The sequence below is a fragment of the Vulpes vulpes genome, chromosome 2 (genome assembly GCF_048418805.1).
Source record: "Vulpes vulpes isolate BD-2025 chromosome 2, VulVul3, whole genome shotgun sequence".
Classification (NCBI taxonomy): Eukaryota; Metazoa; Chordata; class Mammalia; order Carnivora; family Canidae; genus Vulpes; species Vulpes vulpes.
In genome coordinates, this window is record NC_132781.1 from 10,322,783 (window position 1) to 10,346,331 (window position 23,549).

A 23,549-nucleotide genomic window follows, 5' to 3' on the forward strand; every position below is an offset into this window, starting at 1 on the left:
TATGATGGTGACACAGTTTTCCACCGTCAGTGGGTGGCAGAGCTGGGATTGAAACACAAGTCTCGAGACCCTTCCAGAACCTCTACCACAACTGCTAGCAGTGTTTTCCAACCAAGAGTTCAAAAGTCAGATTAAAAAGTTTGTAAAGTCCTCTGAAGACGTTCACACAGAGAATAGAATATGCACATTTACTCTTCTGGGTAACTAACTGAGTTCCAGTAGAAGTAGTAGACACATAGATTCCTTATAAACTGCCTTTATGGAAAAGTATATAAAGCCAAGTATACAGAGTATAGCTTAAAACAAAGGGTGTCTATGAAGAGCACCAGAGCCAGCTCTTTACTCCTTTAAAACTCAGACTGCTTCCTCAATAGAGTAGCAGATTTTTTGGTCTTCACATGCTGTGCCCTACTTTTCTAGTAGTACAGGAAGTAGACTAAGAAAAAGAAACTCTGTGGGGCCCATGAGCTGGCAAACAAACAAACAAAATGACTCTATGTCTAGAAATGGGTTTCAAACTCTAAAGTCCTTGGTCCATCCAGGATATCTTGTGTCTGTAATGTCAAAACTAATATGAGAAAAGAATGTAGACAAAGCCCAGAAGTCTGGCAGCTGCTTATTTCCTATTTGAAGCTATGATAATTCCTATCTGCGTGATTAAAACAAATGTTTGAGAACTCTCAGTGATATCTCATTGATCAGACACCACTAAGCAAATATTGACATCAGAAATGATGAAATAGTCCCATGATCTAGCCATAACAAGCCTCCAAAATTATTGATTCAATCCCACAGCATTTCCCAATTTTCATCCACAATGTAATATTGGATATCCAGCCAAAGTTCCTTTTAATTATCTTTAAAAAATCAAACACTTTATACTTCCTTGAGTGTTTATCCCACAATCTCACAATCTCTTGAACTTAGATTTTCCTTGTAGAGTGACTACTTTTTTAAAATTTTAGCTTTATCCAATATTCATACTTATTTTACTTTCTTCTACCATGTTATAATATTCTCATTTAATATTATAACCTTTGTTTCTGCATTGTTGCTTTTTTCCAAAGACAGATATGGATCATGACATCATGAAACATAGCAATCAGCACTGAGATTCTATTGCAAAGATACATAGCTTGCAAAAATTTTCCCAGCTATATATACCTGTTTCCTCGAAAAGGGTAAGAGAGAAAGGAGGGAGTCAACACCCTATCTCTTATGTAACAGCCAATATTTATCATGTCAGGCCACTGGGAAGATTTTTCAGCAAATATGGATCATCATCTTGACGGTCCTTACTGGGGGAGCTCTAGAAGGCAGAAGAAGCCCCTCAAGAAACACTGAATTATCAAATGGGGAAAAAGGCTGCATTCACTAGCAAAGAGTCATTTTTTTTCTCATTCTTTCCACAATAATTTTTTGATTACCCCTTATGCACAAACCCCTGTGTTCATGAAACTTAAATTCTTTGGGTGATACATCTGCCAGAGTCCCGGGGAGAAAAAATGTCACACTCAATTTATAGTAATTTGAGAAGGAATTATTAGCAAAGTTGTAGGGAAGGTTCAGAGGAAAAACACACACACAGAAAGAGGGTAGTGCCCCAGAGCTAGTAATATCCAAATTGTTATTATCTATGCCTAAATGGACGAGAGATGAGACAAATTACTGAATTTTGGTAGGAGCATCCTGCATAAGGACTGCCAGAAGAGGATGATGTTGAGGGGTAGAGGGAGGAGGGGCACATGCAGTTGAGACAGATCCCATAGAGAGGGCACTCAGGGATAAAGAAAATGACCACAGTACTCTTGCTGTGGCCTCCCATTGGCTGAACACAAATGGAGTTCAGAGGACTTGATAGAATTTATATGGGCCAGCTTCCCAGGGCACAGAGCAACATGGAGAAGGGTGGAGAGTGCTTGCAGAAGGCGGCCATAAGATAAGTGGCCCAAGAGGCAACACTCACTGTGCTTCTCCACTCTCATTGAACAAAAACCTCACCTTGTTTTAAGTAGTAGAGTAAGTCCAGATACCCAGTTTGGGCTTATGAATAGAATATTCTGCATATTTTGCACTCTCCTGGGATGGGGCATATTCTCCTTTTGTATGATGTGCTAGTTTCCATGGCAGGATCTGCCAAAAAAAGGGAGGGGGGAGGGGAGAACAATGCCTAAAATCTGGATCCTATGAACCAAAGAAATGCTCTGATGTGTATAATTAACCTTTAGAAACCTAAAAATGAAGAGTTTGGTGGACAGAGTCTAAGGCAGTCTCATGACCCTGGCATTTAGGTGTTCATGCCTTTGTAAAATCTGCTTCCCTTGAGTACTGGCAAGAACTATGACTTGCTTCTAACCACAGAAAATGCAGAACGTGGCTGGGCTGTCACTCCTGTGATTATGTCAATTATATGACAAAGGTGGTGATGTCATTGCCATGAATACATTATATAAAACTAACTTGCTGTTTTACTGTTGCTAAAGACTTTCTCACTTGCTGGTTTTGGAAGAGGAGTTCTGTGAAAGAGCCACGTGGCAAGAACTGTGGCAATCTCTTGTAGCTAAGAGCAGCCTCTGGCAAATAGCTAGTGAGCAGCAAAGGACCTCAGTCCTCCAACCACGAAGAGATGAATTCTGTCAACAATCTGAGTGGCTTTGATAGTGGACCCATCCCTAGTCAAGCCTCCAGATGAGAACTCAGCTCTGGCTGACACCTTGATTGTAGCTTTTCAGAGAACCCAGCTAAGTAAGCTATGTCCAGACTCCTGAACCACAGAACCTTGTAAGATAATAAGTGTGTGTTGTTTTAAGTCACAAGAATTGTGGCCATTTGTAATGCATTGATAGAAAATGAATAATAAATACGTATTTCATTTTTCCATATTGTATTATTTTGTAGTTCCTTATAATACTCTCCCAAATTCCCTACAACTTGGGCCTTGTGACTCATTCATTATTTTAATCAATCGGTGTAGGCTTTATCATTTATAAGCTGTTCTTGTAAGCATCCAATCAAGTGTTCATTGAGATAGGCCGATGTTATTAGTCTTAGATAAGAGACAAGGAAACAGAGTCTGTAAGGTATGAATTGACTTACCCAAGGTTAACCAACTACTAAATGGCAAATTTTGGTTTTGGTGCCAGGACCTTGACTATAAATCTCAGACCATCCTACTCTACACTTCATCTTCCTTATTTTTGTCTTAGATGATTAAAGCATAGTGCAAATGGACCATACTTGCTATCTTTATAAGGGCCAGTTATATTAATTCTGTTCCCCATGATGGCAAAATGTCTTCCCTTTACCTCAAAAATGCATGTGTTACTGGCCCAGGAGTAAAAATGTATGCCAGCAGGGATAAGCACATGGAAAATTCAAAGGCCTCCTTCTGCTAACCATGGCTCAGTAGCAGCATCCTTATCTAAGATCAGGTTTTAAATTGCAGATAAGAGTGTTATTATCATCAGCAGCAAAGACATAAGGCCAACATTTAAAAATATGTATTACAATGCCTACCCAGGCTTAATTTTTTTTTTAAATAGCTGAAAATAAAAGGGTTTTGGCAAAACACTTTATAAGAAGGCTCCAACTCTAAACCTTAGTAGTAACCAAAACAGATGGCAATATTAACAAATAGATTAAAAAAAAAAAAAAAAGCTTTTCTCTGGAGAGAAATATTTGGAAGTGAGGCAAAGGACTTAGAATTTACCTCTTTGTGAATGGCTAATGGTGGAATTCTATCTGTGAGGTCTGTTGCTGGTTTGATCCAAAGGCCAACAAATGGGGCACAAGGCAATCTCTTTTGAAATGGAGCAGAGCATTTTCTACAGTGGGGATCAAAGGCACGAGTACAAGTCATCAAAGTGGGCACCTGTAATAATATAAATGAGTGATTAAAGTGGTCCCACCCTTGTGTTTCACATTAGTCCCTTTGAATAGTGGTCATTAACATTTCCCGCACATTTATCTCTTTACTTAAACCTATTCGTATCACTGAAGCTGTGGGAGATTAAGAATAATTTTATAACAAATAAAGGATTGTTTAATGTTTGCCAAACATTTAATAAGCTTCTAGAAAATATCCTGTGTTAGTTCAGCTCAGAATTTGGCCCAAGATGAGAGGGTTTTGTATGATTGTTGGTTGCTTATTTTTCTGAACCTACATTTTAAATGACAGCAGGTTTGGAAATAAATGTGATTCAACCTTGGAATGCTCTTGCTATGTGTCTGCGTGTCTTTTATCAGGGCCCTTGATTAGAAGGAGAAGAGAAGGGAGTCTTTTTTGTTCCATTTCTCCCTGTTATTATATTCATTATGAATCTTTCCCTTTCTTTCCGCCAATTAGGACCTGTCCCAAGATGGCGGGACCTCCAGAGTACTAGAGCTGCCTCACATGCATGACTCTTTCCAGAAATCACTTGGCTTGAAATTCAATCCCCCCCTACTTTTTTTTTTTTTTATAAGGAAACACAGTTCCACTGAATTCCAAAGCATTTATATTCAGAGTTTGTATGACTTAAGGATTTATTATCAAGAGAAAATGAGAAAGGTCCCATTTTCACCCTTAAACTAACAGCCTCACTGGGTACCAAAATATTTGAAATGATTAGCCATTGCTTGTTGTCCAACAGGGAAGCTTCTTACAACAGTGTCAGTTCTGTAGGATGAAGCAGCTGGTATGGACTTGGAGTCTAATCCTAACTACCAGTTACTAGTTCTATGGGTTTCAATATATCAAATAACCTCTGCAAGTCTATTTTCCTAATCTGTAATAGAGGTTTACTAATCATGGTTTCTTGAGGCCAGGAAAAGAGTTGGAAAAATAGTATCCAAGGCTTTCCTTACCTCCCCTTACCCCATCCAGAACATAGGGAGTTATTTAACTATTATTTAACTATTATTTAGCTATTATTTCAGAACTAAAAACTTCGTGCTTTCTTCTGATTGCTTTTTTAATTGCTCCATCAACTCTCTGGTTTGCTTTCATTATTGTTTGATTAGCTCCATGCTAAACCTGTGGGGGGTCTACATAGTCAAAGGAGCTGTAAAGAGCTGGAGAAGTACCAGCTTATTCTGGTCACCTATTTGCTTTGAAATGTAGGTATATTTTTATTGGTTTCCCCACATTTACCTTCAAAATAATATTGAGGGTTGCTATCAGAGTAGAGCGGCAAGTTGATAGCAACTTTGTGCATTCTTTCTTTTAAGATTTTTATTTTTAAGTAATCTCTACTCCCACCCTGGGACTCAAACTCACAATCCCAAGATCAAGAGTCATGCACTCTTCTGACTGAGCCAGCCAAACGCCCCTAATTTTGCTCATTCTTGAAGAGTGTTTTATGAAGCATTTGGTACATAAAGCATTCAGTGCATTTTTGTTCATGAAATGAATAAATATCTGAAATGGACACATTTAATTAATAACCATGGCATCCAGTACATTAAACCATTACATCTTTTATTAAAAATATTTTACAATTAATAATGTAATTTAAATTAAATGCCTAGTTTTCTTTTTTATTATTCAAAGGTCAACAAGTTAGCCATATCATGACATTTTTGCTGTCATCATTACGATTTAGGGAGAAGTGACATCTCTATAATATTGTTTATTCTAATGAATGAATCTGTTATACTTTTCTATTCATTTTATCTTTTTTATTATCTTTCAATAAATTTTTATATTTTGCTCTTAGACATTATTTTGTTTATTCTTGGGAACTTTATACTTTTTTAAATCATAATATAATCTTTGTTAAATAGACTTTTGATTTTGGAATACTTTTAGATTCACAGAAAAGTTGCAATGATAGTACAGAGAGTTCTTATGAGAACCCCTCATACTTTCAGTGCCCATAAAGTTATCATCTTACATTACTCTGGTATATTTGTCAGAACTAAGAAATCAACATTGGAACATTATTATTAACTAAACTCCAAACTTTATTCAGATTTCAGCACTTGTTTGTTTTTTCTATTAATGTCCTTATTCTGTTCCAGGATCTCACCCAGGATAACATATTGCATTTAGTTGTCATATCTCCTTACTCTCCTCTGGTCTATGACAGTTTCTCAGCTTTTCCTCATCTTTTTATGACCTTGATAGTTTTGAGGAGTATCGGTCAAGTATTTTGTAGAATGCTCTAGAGTTTAGGTTTACCCAATGTTTCTTTTCATAGCTGGACCTGGGCTATGAGGTTTAGAAAGAATACCACAAATATAAAAAGTACTCTTATCATCATATAATATCATTGGGTCCAAGAATTCCACATGACATCACCATAATGTTAACCTTGATCATCTGGCCAAAGAAGTATAAAGTTAATATTTTTCGCTCTCACTCTCTGTTCTTTGGAAATGAATCTGTAAGATTCACCTCCTGGAAGGGAGAGTATCTACATGTGATGTTTGGAATTATTTTATGGGGAAAATTTTGTCTTTTCCATTTGTTTATTTATTTCCATCATTGATTTATATCAGTATGGATCCATGTACATTTATTTTATACTCTGGGATATAATTCAACACTACATTGCATATTTTGTGGCTCAACTCATTCCAACTTTGGCCATTAGCTATATAATAATTGGGTTTTTTAAAGTTGTTTTAATAGATGTGTAGTCATATCTCATCGAGATTTAATTTACACTTTGCTAATAGCAATGATGACAAACATCCCTTCATGTGTTTATAAGCTGCAATATTTCCTTTTCAATAAAATTTCTGTTCATTTTATTTGCACATTTTCTAAGTGAACTTGTTTTGTTTTGTTTTGTTTTGTTTTCAATGTTGGGGTTTGAGAGTTTCTTTTCTATATTCTAAGTACAAGTCCTATACTGGATATTGAGTTTTTTCTTAATATTTTTTTGAGAGAGAGAGAGAGAGAAAAGGGGAGGGACAGAGAGAGAGGGAGAGAGAGTATCCCAAACAAGATCCACACTCAGCAGCACAAAGCCAGACACTGGGCTTCATCTTACCACCCTGAGATCATGACCTGAGCTGAAACCAAGAGTCAGATGCTGCCGACTGAGCCACCCAGGCAGCTCCAGTGTTGGATATTGTTACTTAAAAATATTTTCTCCTAGTCTTTAAATTTTCATCCCCTTAAAATAATCTTTCCCAGAGCAAAAATTTAATTTTGAGGAAATCTAATATAATTTTTTTCTTTTATGGATCATGCTTTTGGTGTCATGCCTCTGAACTCTGTTTAGCCCTAGGTTCTATAAGTTTTCTACGGTTTATTCTCAAGGTTTTCTAGTTATACATTAAAATCCATTAATTTTGTGTTAATTTTTCTATAAAGTATTAGATTTAGATTAGCATTCATTCATTTGTCTTTCAATGTTCGTTTTAGCACTATTTGTTGAAAAGACTGGCCTTTGATTGAACTGCTTTTGCAACTTTTTCAGAAATCAGTTGGCATATTTGTCTGGTTCTGGGTTCTCTCTTCTGTTCCACTGACCTATATGTCTATGCCTCCCTCAATACCACATTCTTTTCTTGTTGTAAACAGACCAGAAGTCTTAACTTTGGGTAGAATGATCCCTCCCAGTTTATTCTTTTTCAAAATTATTTTTAGCTATTCTTGGGCCCATGCTTTGCCATATAAATTTTAGAATGAGCTTCTCCATATTTGCAGAAAATATTACTGGAGTTTTTATATGAATTGCATTTACCATAGAGATCAGATTGGGGAGAATTGGTATTTTGACTATATTGAGTCCTTTCCTTGGTTTGGTTGTCTCACCATTTATTTAGATGTCCTTTGATTTCTATCAGTGTTTTTTATCATTTTCAGCATGCATTTGACATTTCCAGTGATTTATAGTTTTCAGGTCATATATATATATATTTCTAGATTTTTTTAAAAATTCCTCTTTTTGAGTAATTATAAATAGCTATGTATTTTAATTTTGGTTTTCATATATTCGTTGCAAATATATAGAAATACAGTTGCTTTTTGTGAGATTTTATATCCTATGATTTTGCTAAACCCATTATTAGTTTGGGATTGTTTTTGTTTTGCAGGTCCTTTGGCATTTTCTATGTATACAATCTCATACTTTGAAAATAGGAACAATTTTAATTTTTTCTCTCCTATCTATGCCCCTCCCCCTATTTTTTCTTGTCTTATTGCACTGGATAGAACTTCCAGCATAACATTCTGTCAAATAAGAATGGTTGGAACAAACATTCTTGCCTTGTTCCTGATCTTAGGAAAACTCATTCAGCTTTTCACCGTTAAGTATGATGCCATATCTTTGGTTTTGTACATACTCTTTAGCAAATTGAGGTTATTCTCCCTCTATTTCTTGTTTCTGGAGAATATATGTATACTCTCTTCTAATATACCAATTAATATGATCATGTAATTTTTCTTCTTTAGCTTATTGATAGAGATCAAATATATGAAAAATTTAACACTCATTTGTTATATATGTATATTATATATACTCTCCCAAAACAAGAAATAGAGGGGAATATCCTCATAAAAAGAAATAATTATGTCTAAATCTAATATATATATATATATATATATATATATATATATATATATATAACCTATGATTTACAAACTACTGAAAATGTTAAGTGTATGCTAAAAATAATAAAATACTGGTAAAAGAAAAGAACATCCAAATAAATGGAGAGACAACTATATCAACAGGAAGACTCAACCCGATAAAAATCCAATTCTCCCCAATTTGATCTATAGGGTTAATGCTCCGATTTAAAAATATTTAACTGCATAGTATAACTGGAATAAACCCCACTTGACTATGGTGCGTAATTCTTTTTATATATTGCTGGATTCAGGTTGCTAAATTTTTTTAAGGAATTTTAGGTCTAAGTTCACATGAGATACTGTTTAGTTTTGTTTTGTTTTTTTCCTTTTCCACCTGCACTGTCTAGCTGTGATATCAAGGTAATTTGGGCCTCATTAAAGGAATGAGAAAGTACTTCTTCATCTTTTGTTTTCTGGAAGAGATTTTAAAAAATCACACTAACTCTTCTTTAATTGTTTGAGAGAACTCTAAATATTGGAGTGACCTGTATCTCAGTCATAAAACTTCGATTCATAAAAATACAGGATCAGAAACATTGAGAAAAAGTACAGTTACTTTATTCAATGGTTAGTTTCAGTTTATCAAACTGTTCAATCATGCGGTCTAAAGGGAATTTCAATAAAGAGATAAAATTCAGGGACAACTGCTTCAACAAGTAAATTCTCCTGAATTCAGAAAACCCAAATAATTAATCTGTGTACCAAATTCCATGTTCACATATTTTCTATTTCAAATGTAGGTTAAATATAACACTTGGGATATTACGAAGAAGGGAACTTGGCCCAGAGAAAGCTGCTACATTAAATCAACATTCCTTCTTAGATTGAAACTTGGTTCACATTCTGAGTAATGCACCCAGGACAACATAGGTCATTGGGAAATTTCCTAAAATCAGATTTTTTTGCATGATACATTCCCCCAAAGTGAATAATGGTTGGCTTCCAGAGCCAGATTTTTCAAGGATGACTTTTTCTAACACATAATAAAAATGCAACCCCATCTTCTTACTTACCTTGAATACCTTCCTTGCTACATACATGGCTTTATTTTCAATATATTGCTTTCTTGACTACTTCTCTGAGTGAGCTTTCTCATCAAGATCAATACGCCTGTAGCATGAAAGGAAGAAAACAAGGCATTGAGAGAAGATGGAAAACCTGTCCCAGTGAGATACTTGTTGGCTGGCTCTTGGAGACAGCTGTACATAAGGTTGTACTACCAGAAAATATATTGAAAAGTAGTGATAAGAGTATACATGAAACAAGCCCAGCAATAGTGTTCCCCAACTAAGATCTGAGATCTTCTGGGTGATAGGTAGAAAGCAAAAATGATTTCTGTCAATAATGACAGCCCACATATTAAAATCAGTTTTCAAAGTAGACACATGTCTTACATATTGCAAGAATTATAAGGCAGGGAAGAAAACTATTTTTAAGTTAATCCTCAGTTTCTTTTAGGAAACCAAAGAGCTTAGAGAATTATATCTGAAAGACATACTATATATTCATCTACATTAAATATATAGATAGATAAATACTGAAAGAATATAGTTTATATAATAGTATATACTTTAATCTATATCTAGATGGATAGATAGACAGATAGATAGATTATCTAAGATAGTATCTTAAGCCTTGGAAGTATTAATATCTTTCTCTTTGGTTTAGTATTAGTTTAGGGTTTTTGTTTTATTTTTTTTCCAAGATTTATAGCAATGGTTCTCAACCAAGGGCCATTTGCTTCTAGGGGCCACTTGGCAATGTCTGGAGACATTTGTTGTTATATTAGTGGGGGAGGGGTCTACTGGCATCTAGTAGGTAAAGGCCAAGGATACTATGAAACATCCCACTGTGCACAAGACATATGCCGCCTCGGTAAAGAATCATCCAAGCCCAGATGTCAATAGAGCAAAGGTTGAGAAAACTTGATTTAGAATAATAAATCATTCAGGCATACTAATGAACTTTAAAGAAGTCTTAGGTCTATAATTAAGTTTATTTGAAAGGACATATCAGATACTGGCAGCTGAAAAAAAGGACATTCTTGCCACCTCACTTCTTTAACAGACCAGTCAGAACATTGCAGTGTTCCCATTTGCTACATCATGAAAGATATGCTTGTTTATTTCATTTCTGGATGAGTGAGAACGAGAAAGTTGCAAGTTGTCTCAATAATTTCCAGGGGATCTCAGTAACTAGGACCTTTTACCCCAAGTCTGAGAAAAATCGGCAAACATTTCAGGAAATTTCCCTTATTTGGCAAAACTGAAAGGCTACAAACAAACTCACTTTCAAACTGATATTTAAGGGCATTTCATGAGTCATTTGGATGTCTCTCCAAGTCTTGCTGTAGTTACTGTGCTGAAAAGTTGTAAATGTAGTTCCAATAAAATAGATATTATTTTTAATTGTTTCCTCTGAGGCATTATCACTTACATGTAAACGGGGGAAAAGCAGTGAGGAAAAAATCCGTATTTACAGCTCCAAACAGCTTTCATACTGTCATCAGCCTATATCCTAAGCTGTTTCTGCATTGAACAAAAATATATTAGCAGAGAAAGAAGAGAAAAAACGAAAAAGTACCAGATGGTCTTCAAACCTTGGAATAGATCATTTATATCCTTTGTAACTTCATTGCTTCCAGGTATCATTATCCATGGGAAGATTGGACCAGAAGAGCTAGTCTCCAACTCTGAAAGTCACTTGTTAACCTCACCACATCCAGGACATCCGAACATTGAGGCTACATAAAGAATAGTTCCAGGAACGCATCCAATTTTATTTGCTTTTCCAAAATTAAAAATTTGGGTAATACTAAAACAAACAAACAAACAGACAGACAGACAGACAAAACATGCCAATCTCTATAAATTAGCATGAAAAAAATTGAAAATGGGCTACTTGACACCCAGTATCTGGGAATGTTGAAGGTACTCAACATGGGCCAAATATCCCTGTGTATGATACTCTGCAAATAGTCCTCTGGCTGGGCTGCTTTTTAACAATTCTTTTTAACAATTAGTTCCCCTGATTCAACTTAAGCTTTGGTGCTCTAAAGCTTTATGTCATATTTGAATTTAATAAATAATAATGAGAGCACTCCACTTTGATTGACCCTATACCAATAGAAACCATATGAAGGTTCCATTATCAACCACTACAGTCATAGTAGCAGTATGAGAGGAAGGATTCAACTGTAAAGACAACATAAGAAATTTTACTGCTATAATGGATTGGAAATGGGAGTGATTCAGGGTCCTAAAACTCTAAGACCTGCTCTTAACATCTTTTCTGTTTTCATTTAAAAAACAAACAAAAAAACTGCTAGAAGAAAATGAAATAAACAAATAGAGTAGAGAAATCATTGACTATTTTTGGTGTTGCTACTTATTTTTTTATCTATGTTTCATACCACATCTTACAATATGTGAAAAGCATTTTATAATGATGGGGTTCTTTTCATTCAGATTTCACAACAGGGTACCAACTCAGATCCTTCCAAGGTTTGGGACAAAATCAGGCTCACCATTACAGGATAACATTTTTTTTTCATGACTGAAACATGATGGAATATGAAAGTGAAGCTTTGTGTTAGAATTTTTCAAAAACTGAAAGATTATATTCACAGTTATTACTATTAACTTATTTCTGTGGGACCGTTCCTATATAATTTGTATCTTGCTTACTGATTTCAAGCCAACTGAGAATAAATTTTGCAAGAATTGTTCATATCAGAGTTAAAAAATCAAATAATTACTTTTTTGCATGAACTCCAAAGATATGTCAACTTGACCCTTACCCCACATGTGACCTGTAACATCTCCCTCAAAAATGTGTCTTCCATCTCAAGGTATGGCCGCAAGGAGCAGCAGGTTGAGCGTATGTGAATTGTTCATCCAAAAACATGTTTTCACTCCTGGAAAAATAATAAAAATCATGCATCATGAGCTATTTGGGTACCTGCCATCATCTCTGTGTAAGGAAAATAGCACATCAATCTGATATTGAGACTGATGACACTGGTGAAGCCCTTTCCTGCAGGGGCATGCTAACTAGAGAACAGGTCATGATTTGCATTTAGCAACTTAAAAAGAAAAACAAAACATGTTGGGACACACTTTATTGTATCAAAGACATTGGACAGAATTCACCCACTTTTAAATCTGTAATGAGCTAATCAGTAAACATGCTTGTACCAAGCCAATACTATAAAAAAATAATAATAATTCAATGATAAAATATACTATCCTAGGAAAAGTAAGAATAGGCAATTCATATAATCAAGGAAAAAGAGCACAGGCACACCAAAGTGCTAAGGTGTCTTTGCTATGCTAAAATCGTATTGGGAGGATGGATGTCCTTCTTTTTCATTCAGTGATAATTTTTATTGTATTTTCCATAATGGACTTTTATTATGCATCTACTATGTTCTAGGCACTTTTGAATTGTTTCTCTCACTAAACTGTCGGATCTTCCCTGCCAGGTAGGCATCTGCTTCATCACACAAATGAGGAAACTAAGGATCTGCCAGGTAAAAGGTAATAGGCTAAGTCTAGGGTTAGAATTGCATGACTATTGCATTTTCCACTATTTCATAGCTACTTTCAGATAGGTTAAAATTTACCTAGTTAAGTTCTTTGTATTCTTCATGGAGGATAACAGTGTCTCTATAGTTATTGAGCTTGTATGCTCTTCCTTTATCCAATCCATGGTATTTATGTTGACACCATGAAAATTTATAAAATATTTTTCCCATTTGTGGATATTTTGAGAATTTCAACACCTAAACTTCATTTAATCGTAGATAGGATTATGGCATGTGATTATGAAATATTAAGAAGAAAAAGAATTTCTTTGGGTTTACTCATTATTCTCCTGTAAGACTTTTTTTTTCTCTCCAGAAATCCAAAAACAGAACGTAGTCTTTCTTCATGAGGTCCCCATTACACATCTGGTACTTGTTCTTTACCAAGGAACATCCATTAAGAGTAATAAGAATGGGACTAAATGTCCTTTCTAAAAAGATTCTGGAGACAATATCACTGCTTCCTCAGGTTTATATTTCTAAAGCAATAACATTCCACTTAAAGCAAAATATAGGGAAAAATTTCCAATTTGTTGGCTTCTGAAAATTAAAGAGATATAAAGACAGTCATTAACACAGAGTCAGGTTCATCATATATATAGCTACAGCTTAAACTTCTAACAAAAACAATTTCTATCATGTTGGATAAGCTAATGTTAATCTCATAAATGTTCTTGATTTAAGTCTAAATAAAAATAAAAGGCTTCTAGAAAAAAAATCCACCCAGAATTAATAGCTCTCCTAAAACATTTTTAATTTTTTCCGACTAGTCACTTCCAAGAAAAACTATTCAGGATTTCCAAGTAATGAAGAATCAAACTAGGTAAGTTCTTCTCACAGAACTTCAGAAAGACTACCAAAGGGAATAAAAAATGCTCTTAAATTTCAAAGACACAAGTTTTTCTCCACCAACTCTAGCACATTTCATGACCTTGTAACTGAGGTCATGCTAGGAGATGGTCCATTAGAATGAATGATCACAATTGCTTTGCAGTGTCTCTGTTTTTTTTTTTTTTCTTTTAATATGACAAAGTTAGGCTATATGTCAATAAGAAAGACGAGAATTTTAGCATGGTTAGTTTTCCATCATATCTAGACTCTGCTACTTTGACAAGAACAAAGGATCAAGCAGTAGGTGATTTTCCTTCTCATTTATATTCTTTAAAGAATTAAAGACATTGTTTTACAAGAAGAAAGAATGCTTCTCTTTGACTCCCTCATAAGCTCAAATGTTGGTAATAAGAAAGCAATCAGAAGTGCTCATCTAAATAGATAATGGAATTCCCTGTCTCAAAAACTGTCTTTCACCCTCCTTCACCCACACCTGCAATTGATGTCATTGCCATAGCTAACAGAGTATCAGGTAAAGATGAAGCCAGAGGTTTTCCTTCACAACCAGGGAATCAGCACAGTTTCCAGTCCAGTTTCTAGTCTAGCTCCAATTGCCTGGGGTAAAGGCAAAGAGGTAGACAACTGTAGGGTTCAGTGGAGTCACCCCAGATACTACTAAGTCCCTTCTTTCTCTGTTATCTAATGACCTGTTTTCCATTCACTTCCATTAAGTCAAATTTATAGGCTGTCCTTTGACCTTCCAGGGAATTAAGACCATCTCGAATGTAGCCAAAGGATTAAATCCCCCTACTTGTACACATTTCTGGAGTCATATACTTCTCTTTGTTGATATCTCTTGCATAGAAATATTCCCCAAGTCACCCCTTAGTCCTTTTGGTCCTGCAGACTCACTGCTCTCCTGCATCTCAGTTGGGACAAGTTGGAAATCTGGCAGTTACTAGCAGAAATTCACAGGGCAGGAAGGAATAAAAGGGTGGCCACATTTCCTGAATGGTTGATTCCTATTTCTCTTCAAGGGAGCTTGAACTGAATTTACATTGATTTATTTAGTTAGATATTCTTATGCAAGTCTCTTGAACTGACAAATTTGTCATAGGAACATCTGTGACTCAAACGATCTTTTTTGAAGCATGAGAGGGCCAAATGAATCCACCCCATGGGAGATACTAAGTGGTACTATGCTATTATAAATTAATAAAAAAGGGTCCCAGGTACTGATAAATGCACACATGGTAGCTAAATTCCAAGATTCAATCTAGGATCATAGAATCTGGATTGGAAACATTTTGCATGGGCTTCAGAGGATATTGTTTCTACGTTCTTATTTCTGTCCCGATTATTAAACTTGTCCCAGTAGATTCTTCAAAGTGTCATCTAAATTTTGTCAGGCACAAAGGCCGCAGTGATAAGAGTCAAAACCAAATGCTCAGTACCTAAATGCCTACGTACTGACAAAATTTTTTTTCCCAAAGTTGTACTCTTTTTCAAAATAATAGGCTTATTTTTTATAGTAGTCTTAGACTCTCAGCAAAACTGAAGGGATGGCGAGTGCTGCTATCCCCCCATCCCCACAAAAGCATGGTCTGCCCCACTATCTTATCCCCACCAAAGTGGTGCACTTATTAAAACCAATGAACCTGCACTGACATAGTCATCACCCAAAGTCCATAGTTTACTTTAGGGTCTACTCATGATGTGTGTATTTTATTGGGTTTGATAAATATAAATACCATTGTAGTATCACATAGAATAGTTTCAGAGCCCTAACTAGTTTGGTTAAATTTACATTGATTTATTTAGTTAGATATTCTTATGCAAGTCTCTTGTTCCGATGTGTTAAACCCTCTACTAGACCCTGAGAATCTTCAAAGCAATATTAAAAAAAAAAATCTTATAGCCTTTCCTTTAGTTTTTCTCTCTCTTCTTGTTTCTTACTAAATAAAAACAAAAAGAAGAAACCAGGTGGCAATTTCAACATACTAGTTGGAAATATTCTTAGCTAGATCATCCAGAAACTGAGATAATATGTGTTTGTTGTTTTAGGTTGCTAAGTTTTATAGTAATTTGTTACACAGCAATGCATAACTAACACATATATTAATATCAAGAGTGGGACGTTGCCAAAATACAAACCCAAATTTGGCAATGGCTTTGGAACTAGACAGTGGACTTTGAGAAAAGTGTTAGTGATAGCCGGAGCGCCTTGAAGAAACTGCCAATAGAAGCCTTGTGGTCATTCATAAAGTTTCAGGTGATGGCTGGCAGGCAAAGAAGGTGAATATTATTGGAAACTAGAAGAAGGATCTTTATTATATTATGGCTGAAAGTTTAGTAACACAGTAGCCGAGAGTTATATGAAAAGTAGAAAATGGGGGATCCCTGGGTGGCGCAGCGGTTTGGCGCCTGCCTTTGGCCCAGGGCACGATCCTGGAGACCCGGGATCGAATCCCACGTCAGGCTCCCGGTGCATGGAGCCTGCTTCTCCCTCTGCCTGTGTCTCTGCCTCTCTCTCTCTCTCTCTCTCTATCATGAATAAATAAATAAAATCTTTAAAAAAAAAGAAAAGAAAAGAAAAGTAGAAAATGTACCCAATAAGCCAGGTGATTGATGAAGATGTATATTGTATATGCATGTATTTCTTTAAGTAAATAGAGATGATAGAGTAATTGTTGTTGTTCCCTGGTGGAAGGAATCTGTAAGTCTAGGAGGAAGATAAAAGAACAACTTCTGTGGTATATTTTCTTTTTCTTCAGAATACTTATTTGGCTCATAGTGAGGTGTTCCTCTCTGAGGAACTGTTGCTTCTCCATCTGATTAAATTCTAACATGGATATGTGACTTGCTTTAGCCAATGAACTAGGAGTTCATTGAACTAGAGGCATGAATCACTTCCAGGCAGATGTTTTGAGAGCTAGTACAAGCTTTGTCACTTTTATTTTCCCAATGGTAAAACGTCTCAGATAGCTACTCCATCAATTTGGGCCTTGCAATAAAGAGATCCAAAGTCAACCAACGATGGATGTATATTGTGAGCAAGAAATAAACCTTTGTGGTTATAAGCCACTGTTGTTTGTTATTGCCTTATAAATTGGCTTTGCTTGACTGATACAACAACAGACAAGAGCTAAAGTTGAAAAATGGGAAGACTCTGATCCATGGACCAGGGCACTACAAATAGATGGTATGGCACATACAGGGGCATGGTGGTATAAGAGGTCGTGAGAGGATTGTGAATATCTAAAATGTAATGTGGAAATTGGTTAGGGACGGGGGTGAGTAGGAAGGAGATTAGACCGACAGACTCATTTATTCCATCTTAAGAAAATCTGCCCACCTGTCATGCTAGAGAGTCATTGAATTATGAGGGGAGGAGCAATATGCCCAAATTTACCTTAAAAAGTTAACAAGGAAAGTGTTACAGAAGACAAAGTTATGTTGTGGGACACAGAGAAGGAGGCCATTATTATAAAGAAGATCTGTTGCACATGTAAGCAAAGAAATGGAGAGCAGTGAGGAGATAGAAGTGATATTGAGGAAAAAGCAAGAGAATTTAGTGGTTAGGCTGCAGTATCAGTGACGTCATTATAGGAGTGTGAAGTACAATACGTACTGGCTAGTGTTAGACTGCTAGTCAGAAGCAGTCACTCCCCTCTTCCCCACTCTCCATGGGAGCAGTGTATTTCTCCACCAGACAGCATGTAACTTACAATAATGGGGGTGAAAACTCCAAACCTAGGCTCCAGAGGCTTCCTTTATTGTTTCTCATCCTCTTTGAGATGTTCCATCTCCCTTCCTGAGGGCATTCCCCAACCATCCTAACTAGTCCCAGGAGATAAGAACACATGAAACAAACCTGATCTGAATCTATGGCTGGAGCCCTAGTCCAGCTGATCCCAGCCAAGACCAGCAGAGTCCTCCCACCCCACTTAGCTGCCATGCGGACACATAAGTGAGACAGAAATGCTTCCAGATACGTGCCACTGAGTTCTTGTCTAAGGAAAGTTGATTGATACACCACCAGACTCAGATCTCAAAAAATCTGAAATATCAGTAAGCTGCTAATCCCAACTCTATATTCGTTTAAAAAATAGTTGACCACAAGGTTCCAGCCAAAACTCACCATCTTTTCTTTAAATAATAAAAGATCGATGGAAGAAATTTCTTAAATATTTGGTTTGGCCTGTTTTAATTTAGGGCTTATGCTTAATCATTTATCCTTGTGTAACTGTGAAGCGAGACATGGAGTTGTCATTGTTCAAACTTCCCATCAAATAGAAGAATATGAATCTCTTCATTATTGACTGGGCAAGTTGACTAGTTCTTATTAGAAGCAGCAGCAAAAACCTATGTAAAAAGTAAATATATAAAAGTTAGTTTCACTTAGTCTTTAAGAAACTGGCTTAAGTTAATCAATTATGTTTCTGGGTCAAGGTCCTAGTCCAAACTCCACTCAGCTAAGGCTTTTTAAATTTTCAACGTTTTCATCCTCTTTTAAATGCTATTTATTGCTGGCTCTCTTCTTAGTTTGAAATAATGCATGTAGTGTTTTTATTAGGGCAAATAGTAGTAAATAAAAGCATGATAAAGTACAGAGAGAGAGTTTATTTGCAAACTTTCAGAAGTAGTTTACTTGAAAACCCAACATATGCAGATTATAGCCCAGATAATGAGGGCACCTAATAAACTGTAATAAAAATCATTGAAATGTTTGCCAAGATATATTCTCTTGTTTGAATTAAGCCATATTTCAGGAAACTGTAATTCTCTCTCTTTTATCAAATGATCACAAACTAGATATTAGCCTTGATTTGTTTCTGAAATATTTTTTGGGGGGTTTTATCACTTTGACATCTACCAATTGGGAGGAAAGCAAGGTGAACCACTGTAGCGTATATCTGAAGCCTAAGGGAATGAGAGACCCAGACTCTCAAAGATTGCTAAAGAACGTCCATTGATTGGAATGAGCAAAATCTTTTTCAAATTGGTTAACACAGGCTGGTGAGATTTGTCCACAAGGAGGGATGAAGCCTCCATTTGCTGCAAGCTTTTATTCAGGAGTTGTCCTTAGACTCTGCGGGCTGGCATCACCAATATATTGGCCCCCTACTGCTTGGTTTCTTGGAGTCTATTTTTAATCCTGGAAGCAATATAACATCACTTAAGGAAGATTATAAATCAAGTAAAAAAGATCTTATCATCTTAACCTCACTCCTGTTTTCATTTCTGTGTGTCCTTTCCAGGATTTTAATAGAGCCTTTTGAGTAATTACGAAGTGCCCGGAACACTTGGTTTGCATTAGCTCATGTAAGTCCCATGACAAAGCAAGTACTTTCCTCTTTTTAGAGGGAAGAGCTGAAGATTTTGAATAACCTCCTCAAGGTTATCGAAGTACAAGTCACAGAGGCATGATTAGAAAACTAGTTGTTTAATTTCCTAGCCCAACCCTTAAGAAGTAACTTATATAGTTGTAAACGTAGTGTGAATATGATTTTGTGTCCTGCATTTTGTACTTCATGTTGAATTCAAATTCTCCTTTCCCATGAGAAAACAGCCTGTTACCATTGTTCCCATAGCATGGTTTCTCTTAAAATAGATATACTACAACCTCTTTCACCATTTTCCTATCATAGGACATTGGATTACACCCAAATTACCATTTTGGAATTTTATAGTTTTATAATTAACACTATAATGGCTATCTTAATGCAAACAGCTTTTAATACCTTGGGGTTTATTTCTGCTATACTTTACAGTGCTTGGAAAATCTTGAAAAATTTTTTTATATGTGTAAGGCCTAAGTGGGACTTCTTCCATTGTTTCAATTTTGGCTGGGCTATCAAAACTGAAAAGTTGTGTGACGAGTATTCCTACCCTTTAGAGAGCAACGACTTTCTGTAGAGAGAGATGATCACTTATACATGACCCTACAAAGGAGGTTGCCAAAAGCAGGTCAACTTTTCCTAACCTATCACCACCTACCTTCTACTATAGAACACAAGTTAAGAATGCATTAGGCAGATTGATAATGTTTTAGAACAGTTGTCAGTAAGTCTGGCATTTCTTCTTTCCTCCTCTATGTTTTCTTTCTTTCTTCTTTCTTTCTTTCTTTCAGAGAGAGAGCATGCTCAAGCATGAGGCAGGGCAGGCAGGGCAGAGGGACAGGGAGAGAGAATTCACATTGGGCATGGAGCCTAACATGAGACTCAATCTCACAACCCCGAGATCATGACCTGAGCTGAAATCAAGAGTCAGATGCTTACTGACTGAGCCACCCAGGTGCCCCCTCTCTATGCTTTCTTAACCAACCTCAGGCTAAGTGAAGAAATTTGAGGAATTTGAAATGTGAGGAATTTGAAAAACAAAGAAGCTGGCTCCTATCTGAAAATTCTAAATGCAAGAAGTGTCACACATAGCCAGCCAGTTGGGGCCTTACTCAAGTCAGTACATCAAGGTTAGTAATCATTGGGTTATTTGAAGAACTCACAAGATACCGCTAGGCAGGCAAACCACCATTTAGGTATCTGCCTCCACCATACAGCACTGGCCCCAGATCACAATTTCAGCAACTGATAAATAACTTTGAAGCCCTGATTTCTCCTCTCTGATTCCAAATCACAGAAGGGACCAAGAAACTACATAGTGAGAGGCACTTGGGTGGCTCAGTCAGTTAAACATCTGCCTTCAGCTCAGGTCATGATCTCAGGGTCCTGGGACTGAGCTCTGTGTCAGTCTCCCTGCTCAGCAGAGACCTTGCTTCTCCCTTTCCCTCTGCTACTCCCCCTGCTTGTGCTCTCATTCTCCCTCTTAAATAAATAAATAAATAAAATCTTTTTTTAAAAAATAAAGAAACTACAGAGTAAGGAAAAAAAAAGAATGGAAGAATAAGGTGGAAAATAATGGAATATCCACCTTCTCTATTAGGTTTTCAAGCCTCAAATTATGAGTCTAGGAGAGAATCTTAAAATAGGATTATATAGGGGCACCTGGGTCTCAGTCAGTTAAGCATCTGACTTTCCATTTTGGCTCAGGTCATGATCTCAAGGTCATACGATCAAGCCCTATGTTGGGCTCTGCACTCACGGGGAGTCTGCCTGAGATTCTCTCGCCCTCTCCTTCTGCCCCCCTTCACTTCTACTCCCCCTTCTCTCAAATAAATAAATCATTAAAATATTATATGTAAAAATTCTCTCTCCCTCTGCCCCTCCCCCCACCACATTCATGCTGTCGTGCTCTCTCCCTCCATCCCACACTTTAAGAGCCTGTGTGATGTATACCGAAAAATGTGTGATGAAGACCGACACCTCTTTGCTTACAATTTCAGGGAAGAGCTCAAGCAAAATAAAAGCAAAAATCAGGAAAAGGAAGATGACAAGGAGAGAAATGGACTATAAGCAGCATATCAAATGTAGATTTCCACAACGTTGAGATGCTCAGATGTGTCCTTTGTCTTCTACAGAAGGACAATAAAAATAATAAAAATGTGATTACCAGATGTGACTTATTTCCCTTTTACTGTACAGCTTGGTAGATAAAATAAATATAATCAAATAAGAAAATAAATAAATAAGATTACATAGTGAAGGATTTTGTGTTTTGTTTTGTTTCTTAAGCTCAACTTGGACTTTTGAACACCTTAGAATGGATTTATAAGAAGTTCCTGTCCAGGGATAAGGAAGGAAGGTTCAGCACAGATTGTAAACAGCCTATTAAGGAAGAAAAATACAATTATTTCATAATTTTACACCTCTAAACCCAGTTCATTCAATCAACAAGCACAAAAATTTTAAGCTGTGTTCCAAAACATTTTTATGAATTTACATCATCAGCATTGAAGGAAAATCAGTACCATAATGCTCTTGCTAGCTTTAACAATTTTCATTTGATGTGTATTATAATTTAATATGTGCAATGTGACCTCAATTAAGTGATTTTTATTAGCATAGTTGACCATTTTTCATTTGTATATCTATCATTTATATTTGTTCACTTACAAATTAGCTGTCACATTGACCAGCATATCTAACATATATAATTAGTTAATTATTTTCTCCTAAATTTGCATGCAACATTAAGAGAAGAGCCCAACTCCTTTCTCTGTTTGATTCAACTGTTGTCGTCATCTGTAATTTGTCTTTCAGTGTAAAATAATTTTTTTACATATGAAGTTTTAAATATGTATTGAAGCTCCAGTTGTTGACTTTTTCCTTTTAATTTCTCCCCTTTGGAAATTTAGGGGGCGGAAATATTTTTTTTCTTTATTCTTTTGTCATGAGATCTCTAATGTTTAAATATTTGACTGTTTCTCCCATCTGGAGCTCATTTGTATAAGGCTCAGAATCTGATAAGCATGAGTTGAGTCTAATAAGTTGGCTGGGAAAAAACTGTTGTTTGTATGGATATATCACTTTCAGCCGTATTCATATTCTAGTTTAAAGCACAACAATTGTTCTCACTCTCTAGTAAAAACTGAAGAGACTTTCATAATAAATTTTCCTTACAAGAAGAGTCCAGAATTTCCCTTTTATAAATACCAAGCTGCCTGAGTTCAATTCTTTTTTTTTCCTGCCTCTGTGTCCCCTAACTTCCCCCTCCCAGAATTTACACACCATCCATTGTCAGGGATGCAAACTGCTCTACACTTTGTTAATATCCAAGAAAGGCCATCACCTCTGAATCATTTTTTCCCCAAACATAAATCCTTGGGCCAACAAAGAAAAGTGGTATTTTTCCATCTCCATAATTCCTGTTATTTTAAGTCTATCCTTTAACCAAAGTGGCTTTGTGTTTCTTTTTCCTTGATAACTCACAGGTTCAAATGTAAAATTTATTATTACAAGGAACAATTATGAGGTTCAAAGCATAGTGTGTGCATTCCATGCTTCTAGCTTCTGGTACTGATATACAGAATGAAATGCTTGTGGTTGTCTACTCGCATGAAGTGGATGGGTTCCAACCACTGGTGGTGAAGGGCTTAATGAATATCTGCCTTCGTCAGACCCAACAGGGACCTAGCATCATGGGAGGTTGCCCAAGTGCCATATTGCAGGCATCTCAAAAACAAACTTTGGACCATTCACTTATTCATTCCAGTTCCTCTTCAACGTCAACAGTGGCAACCACCAAAAGGTTTTGCTAATTTTCTTAGTTTGAACATTACTCTAGATTTTGAGATTTCAGAATCTCTCTTCAAAACAATGAACTAGAAAAACCACAGACCTTTTTTAACACCTTTGTTTTTTTATTTCTTCGGTGAGGCACGTTTACCATTTTGATAACCTACTACTCAGAGTCTTCCTTATTTAATAAGATAGGATATTTATACGGCAAAGCAAGAAACCCAAAAAAGATATTCTTAATAATTCCTGGCTGTTTCCTCACTGTCCCTGTTGACTTTTTTTATAAGATCAGTACACAACAATTCCTTTCTCTGTGACCCTATAGCACATTTATAATCTTATTATAGAAAAAATAGTATTTTAATTACACATGTATGTGCTTGTCTCATCCAGAATACTGGAGAGCTTTTTGAGGACAAGAATTTATTCT

General features: G+C 36.1%; 2 long non-coding RNA genes across 7 annotated transcripts in view; one reads left to right on the top strand and one right to left on the bottom strand.

Moving 5' to 3' along the window:
* The window catches only part of LOC140597697 (uncharacterized), a 177,845-nt gene extending 155,337 nt beyond the window's left edge, over window positions 1-22,508 (top strand). Inside the window, exon 7 of one of the 2 annotated variants that reach the window (XR_011999548.1) lies at window positions 21,325-22,508. This is a non-coding gene — a long non-coding RNA (uncharacterized lncRNA). The remainder of the gene's footprint in view (window positions 1-21,324) is intronic. The other variant, XR_011999549.1, reaches the window with a different exon arrangement.
* Window positions 1-23,549, bottom strand: part of LOC112920751 (uncharacterized) — a 49,254-nt gene that overhangs the window by 17,946 nt on the left and 7,759 nt on the right. For 2 of the 5 annotated variants that reach the window (XR_003235122.2, XR_011999550.1), the window contains exons 2-7: window positions 18,124-18,347; window positions 13,191-13,691; window positions 12,366-12,482; window positions 11,003-11,094; window positions 9,580-9,676; window positions 3,710-3,871 (exon numbers count right to left, since the gene is read on the bottom strand). This is a non-coding gene — a long non-coding RNA (uncharacterized lncRNA). The remainder of the gene's footprint in view (window positions 1-3,709; window positions 3,872-9,579; window positions 9,677-11,002; window positions 11,095-12,365; window positions 12,483-13,190; window positions 13,692-18,123; window positions 18,348-23,549) is intronic. The other 3 variants (XR_003235125.2, XR_011999551.1, XR_003235123.2) reach the window with 2 other exon arrangements.